At 40.6% G+C, this 5,880-nt stretch overlaps 1 long non-coding RNA gene across 1 annotated transcript; it reads right to left on the minus strand.

Moving 5' to 3' along the window:
* Positions 1 to 947: 947 nt before the first annotated feature.
* On the minus strand, positions 948 to 2,942 carry LOC147112548 (uncharacterized). The gene is made up of 3 exons (XR_015079440.1): positions 2,775 to 2,942; positions 1,515 to 1,574; positions 948 to 1,011 (listed from the first exon to the last, which is right to left on the minus strand). It is a non-coding gene; the product is annotated as an uncharacterized LOC147112548 (long non-coding RNA).
* Positions 2,943 to 5,880: the final 2,938 nt, after the last annotated feature.

Raw genomic sequence — 5,880 nt, forward strand, 5'->3', positions numbered from 1 at the left:
AATGGGGTATTTAACAGCAATATTACAGCAGAAAAGTCCACGTTTTCATTAGTTTCATTGATTTCACTGATTTCCGGCCATGCGGGTGTGGGGGGGGGTGCGGAGGAGAGATGGTGGGTGGGGGAGTGTCCACAGCGCAACCTGTGGCGGAGCAGTGAATGACCGACTGCAACTTCAGGATTTCCACGTTTAGATGCGCATACGCTAAATCCTGAAATTACGGTCAGTTTCAAAGGGGTAATGACGGCGAACGCTGATAGTTTGCCATCATTTCCCTGTCCTTTTTGATGTAAAGTATAGACACAATAGGGATGTCTTTATATGTTAAAAGTGTTATGTAAATTCAAGTTGTTTTTATTATAGTCAAAATCTAATTATTTCCCCCCTCTCCTCCTGTAATTGCCAGCTATAGTCTGGCTAGAATTAAGAATATATACATTGCCACATCATGTTGTTAGATTTTCTCAAAGTGCTTCACACAATGAATTAGTTTTTTGGATTGCAGTGACTGTTGTTATGCAGATAAACAATGAAGCATCCCATAAACAGCAATAAGGGGAATAATCAGATGATTAAGGGAGAAATGATGGTAACGACACTGGCAGAACATCCTCTTTTTGTTCACATGGTGTCATGGGATCTTCAATATCCACCAGAACAAATAGATGGGACCTTGGTTTAATGCTTCATCCAAAGGACGACAGTGTCCCCAATTTTACACAAATCACAAATGCTTCACAACATCACTCCCAAATCCCACCATCGAGATTCCTGTCGCATGCCTGTCTCATGCCTTTTCACCAAACTTTCTAGATGATTAAAGCAATGAAGTGATAAAGTGATTTGAGGAGAACGCACAATCTTGTAAGCTTTTATAATACTTTTTACCAAAAATAATAAAAACAAAAAAGTTTTAGACAAAAAAGCTATGGTTTAGCCAATCATACCAGAATCTAAGTGGCTTCTCAGATAGCTTGTCTGATCCAGAGCTGTTCAGATCTGTAATTCAATCTGAAAACGTACATTTATGTTACTCAGTAAAGAAAATATTCACTAACACTACTAGGAACGTTTCAGATTCTCCCTGTACTTTATAACCTGACTGAAAGATACCTAATGTAGTACATTACTTTGACAGAATTCTCTTGTGTTTTTCACTACTTAGTCACTATGATGGGATAAGTCATCTGTAAAAGATGAGAATTAATAGTAGGAAGAGATGAAGTAGCACTGTTTATTGTAGCAGACTATTGTATACTAAGGATTAGCATTCAGATAAACCCCTACATCAAATCCCTGAAATTTGCATTATTAAATGACAATCTGACACTCTTTCAAAAATATTAGTGAGTTACACTCTCAGGAAACTCGAATCTAGCAGGTGACTAGAATAATCAGATCCTTTCCTCCCTTCCTCCCCAAAAAATATTCTGCAATGAACCCAGATACCATGGAGATGGCCCCCTAGACAGACAGAAATATCAAGTGATATAGATAGATAATGGTTAACCTACCTGTCAAATTTGATGCGTGGGTATGTAGCCAATGGGTACCATAGACACATAGGTGTATGTCTTTTGGGAGATGTGGAGAAAGAGATTAAAAACACAAAATATATACATAATTTTAAACAGCAAATCACTCTTTTCCAAGTGCTAACGGTTGAAACCCAGGAAATATGCAGTGCAAAAATGTTTGGTGCACTACTGCTAAAATAGTTCCACAAATGTAAACAACATTAAAAAAGGCAAGTGTTATCCTGTACCTGCACTATTCACTTAAAAAGATTCATGATCTTAAAGGGTTCTAAATAGACAAACCTTTTCTTATATTTGCAAATTAAGCTGAATTGCCCAATTTAGAATGCTTTGTATCTCAAATTAATGTCACAGTTTATCTGTGTGGTATATTACTTAAGTAGTCCCTTTTAAGATGCACATTAATTGGCAGCAACAATTTTAACTGCTGAACTGAGATAAAAAGAGCTCTGATTAAAATCAGTTTGTATCATTTCTTATCTGCTGCTTTTTATTCTCTAATAAGCTTTATATCTTAATGCATTTCAGTTAAACTGCCTCATGTCTAATAACGAATGGGACAGTTGCAAGTATTTGTTTAAACTCTTTGTGGCTTACACAGTTGATGCTGGAGTGTCTTATCAGGAGATAAGGCCTGGAGTGGCTACCATCACACATTCCTAAAAGCTTCTCCAGATGACTCAGGAGTAAAAACGCACCCTTTCCAAACAAACAAACCCCTTTATTACACCATTTGTTAATGGTCTGACATTAGCTGCTGATGCTTTCAATATTAGCTCACCATTAGGACAGCTATTTAATTAAATTCTCAAGGCTCCATTTTTGGTAAGGGTAATTTGTTTGTAATGATCAACAAAATGCAAGCATCTTTGCTTTAGTTAATGCTTTTTTATCAGTTGCTCTGCCTTACTTCAAATAAAGGATAGCAACAGTTTTAACAGAGCCATTTGATCCGCTACCATAATGATTAGGCACGTCTGATTAAATCTAATGGTAGCATTTCATTCATCTTGAAAAGGGTAGGATTATGCTTCTGTTTCCAGATAATGTAATTAAAGGTGACTATTCTGGTTGAAAGTGCTATTGTTCACTAGAAAGCAGCAGTGCATTGCATACTAAATCATATACATATATGTTATATTTTACATGTGATACTAATTTCTACAAATCAATTGCAATTTTTACTTTCTCATTAAGATCAGAAAGAGAATCATGATGACGCAACATGTTACTTACTCCATCATGTTATAAGGAATGGAAACTTGTGGGTTTATGCCTGTGATGACCCTGATCTCACACACATGCAAGGGGATGTTTTCCACTCTTATTAGATGTCGAGCCAGGCGTTCAAATTGTGAGATAGTGAAACAGAGATTATTTTTCCTTTTCTGTGCTACTTCATGTTTTCCAACACCCCCCTGCCCCCCCACCCCAAAAAAAAGGACCAGCGATTGGTAACAATTATCTTGAAGAACCTGTTATTGCTAGTTAAGGAGCTTTCAGAGATGTGTCAGTTTTCCATTGGAGGAAATTAAAACGATTAGGTAGCAATTAGAAATAAATGTTTTCATATCAGATTTCCAGCATCCGCAGTATTTTGCTTTTGTTGGAAGTAGCAATTAGGTCACCCCATTCAGCTGGAGTCATTTCAACAATGAAGCAGCTAAACTCTGGAAGACTATTTGTTCAACGTTGATTTTGCTGCAGTTGTTATATTAAATAGTTCGCTTTTGCCATTGGTAGGCTCAGACGCACTATTAAAAGATGAGCAGTAAACTTTTGAAATGCTGTTCAACTGTATATTTCATGCTCCCCCATGGAAAATTGGAAATCTCAAGTTTTCTCATCCTCGTGTTCAAATTCCTCCAAGGCTTCACCTTGTCCTATCTCTGTAACCTCCTCCAGCCATACGACCCTCCAAGAACTCTGTGTTCCTCCAACTCTGGCCTCTTACGCATCCCCCATCATTGGCGGTCATGCCTTCAGTCGTCTAGGCCCTAAACTCTGGTCTGTACACATTTGCTGCTTTGCTTAATTTCCTAGAGTTTCATGCTCTCCAGAGCTGGATTAATATCTATAGTCATTCCTTTATAGTTAAGTAACTGTTAAGCCACTTGAGGAAGGAAATAAACATTATTGCAGGCAGCTCCTGATTGGCTAAGCTTCTGCTGGTAAGGCTAGCAAATTCCTATAGAACAAACTCAGCCAGTGGAAAACTAAAGTAATTAGCATTTTTATCCAGTGCGGTTAAAATAATCAAACATTGGCAAGATTAACTAAATTTCTAAAAGTGGAAAACATCCCTCATAGTTCTTTTTTAAAACATTTTTTTGATTCCAATGTTTCCCCAATTACGAAGGATGCTCTGTACCAGTGAGGGATGATGAAACCACTTAACAACATAAATAAATAGGAACAGGAGGACTTTTGCAGTGGTAATGTTTTTTGCCAACTCTATTTTCAGATTTGGTGCCACCGCTGTTTACGTGGATGTGGAAACTGAACACAGCATCCAAGCCTGTGCCTCTGACCTCCAGATACCAATTTAAAAGATGGGTTTTTAATGGTAGTAAATAGCCGCTACTATAAAGAGCCATCCAGCAGAGGTGCTGTGTGGATGACAGGCACTTCTTCATAGGGAGGGGACACAGAGAGTGTATTACATTCTGCTGTTCTGGTGCATTTCCTATTAGTTACTTCAAGAGTGCCATTGCTTGTTCATTGCTTTGACCAAAGAATAATGCATGTTGGGAGTCATAAAAGAAATGACATAATAAAATAAATTGAATACAAGATAGAAATAAGCTAGTGCCCTGATACTCATATATGATTGTACCTATCTGAAATATTCACAAATGATGACGTCGCAAGGGTGTAAGGACATTGTATTCATGTTGTATAACTGTTGGATATGACAATAAGAACAACAAAACTGTCCTATTGTAAAAGAACTTCTCAAAATGCTTTACAAGGTAGAAAGATGGACACCAAGCAGGAAAACAAGAACCATGGGGGAAGATCAAAAGCACAGTCAAAGAGATGGATGTTTTAAGCCTGTGAAGTCAGGAAGATGGTAAGGCAAAGTTTTAGTAGGGAATTACTGAGGGCAGGAGCATGGTGGGAAATAAACAAAAATCTGAGTCAGAAGAGAGGATATTGTGGACTGAGATGGAAGACTGCCAACAGTCACTAAGATGGACATGATTTTCACCGCACGTCAATTACAAGAGAAATGCAGGGAACAGCACCAACCGCGTAAATGGTCTTCTTTGATCTCACAAAGGCCTTCGACACTGTCAACCGTGAGGGATTATGGAGTGTCCTCCTCAAATTCGGCTGCCCTCAAAAGTTTGTCACTATCCTCCGCCTGCTTCACGACGACATGCAAGCCGTGATCCTGACCAACGGTTCCAACACAGACCCAATTCACGTATGAACCGGGGTCAAGCAAGGCTGTGTCACCACACCAACGCTCTTCTCAATCTTCCTTGCTGCAATGCTCCATCTCACCCTCAGTAAGCTCCCCACTGGAGTGGAGCTAATTTACAGAACAAACTGGAAACTGTTCAACCTCCGTCGCCTCCAGTCCAGATCCAAGGTCGTCCCATCCTCTGTTGTCGAATTACAGTATGCAGACGATGCTTGCGTCTGCGCTCACTCGGAGGTCGAACTCCAAACCATTGTCAACACCTTCACTGAAGCATATGAGAGCATGGGCCTTACACTAAACATCCGTAAGACAAAGGTCCTCTACCAACCTGCCCCCGCCACACAGTACTGCCCCTCGATTATCAAAATCCACGACAAGGCCTTGGACAACGTGGACCACTTTCCATACCTTGGAAGCCTACTGTCAACAAGGGCAGACGTTGACGACGAAGTCCAACACCGCCTTCAGTGTGCCAGTGCAGCCTTCGGTCGCCTGAGGAAGAGAGTGTTTGAAGACCAGGACCTCAAACCCGGCACTAAGCTCATGGTCTACAGAGCAGCAGTGATACCCGCCCTGCTGTATGCCTCAGAGACATGGACCATGCACAGCAGGCACCTCAAAGCACTGGAGAGGTACCACCAACGCTGCCTCCGCAAGATCCTGCAAATCCATTGGCAGGATAGGCACACCAACATCAGTGTTCTTGCTCAGGCCAACATCCCCAGCATCGAAGCTTTGACCACGCTCAATCAGCTCCGATGGATGGGTCACATTGTCCGCATGCCCGATACGAGACTCCCAAAACAAGCGCTCTACTTGGAGCTCCGGCACGGCAATAGAGCTCCAGGTGGGCAGAGGAAACACTTCAAGGACACCCTCAAAGCCTCCTTGAAAAAGTGTAACATCCCCACC

This window comes from Somniosus microcephalus, chromosome 9, assembly GCF_052327205.1.
Source record: "Somniosus microcephalus isolate GS21.2 chromosome 9, FLI_Smic_1.0, whole genome shotgun sequence".
NCBI lineage: Eukaryota > Metazoa > Chordata > Chondrichthyes > Squaliformes > Somniosidae > Somniosus > Somniosus microcephalus.